Raw genomic sequence first — 751 nt, 5'->3', positions numbered from 1 at the left:
GAGAGAGGGTTCATAATAGGAAGGTGGTTCCTCTTGGTAAGGTTGTGGGGATGGTGTGTATTGAGGTGGTTCTTGGTAGTAATCTAGATAGGGTTGTGGTGGTTCTAAAGGTTCTTGCTCAAAATGGTCATAAAAATACGGTATGGATGGTTGGCCATTCGATGGATATGGATCATAGGAAGGTGCTAAATATGGAGAGGCTTGTGAGAATGGTTGCGGCTCATGTTGAGGATATGGTTCATAGGCATATGGTGGTGGCTCTTGAAAATCACAAGGTGGTTCACCATAGCCATTGGATTGATACGCATCATAGGATGGCTCTTCTTCATAGTGCATTGGTGGAGGTTGTTGCCATGAAGAGTGATCATATGCATATGGCTCCTTCCACCTTTGATGGTTCCATCCTTGATACACCTCCTCATTGAAGCTCTCATTACCTACAACACAATTGGAACCAAACTCATAGCCAAAGTGAGAATTCATGGTGAAAAGGGAAAATAAAATTCTACACTAGCAAATGAAGCAAAAAGCAAGATATTTACACTATTCACATATATACAACAACCAATAACACAACACCATTGCATTCCCCGGCAACGGCGCCATTTTGACGATTGGATTTTTGACGGTTTAGAATTTCTCAAATAAATTCTCGTTGTAAAGTATAGTTCCTAAACCAAACAATAATCCTTTCGTACAAAAAGTTGTTTGTCACAAGTAACAAACCCCTAAATTTATAAACCGAAGTATT

This window comes from Arachis duranensis, chromosome 5 (genome assembly GCF_000817695.3).
Source record: "Arachis duranensis cultivar V14167 chromosome 5, aradu.V14167.gnm2.J7QH, whole genome shotgun sequence".
In the NCBI taxonomy this organism is placed as follows: domain Eukaryota; kingdom Viridiplantae; phylum Streptophyta; class Magnoliopsida; order Fabales; family Fabaceae; genus Arachis; species Arachis duranensis.
Note: the sequence above shows the minus strand (reverse complement) of the source record.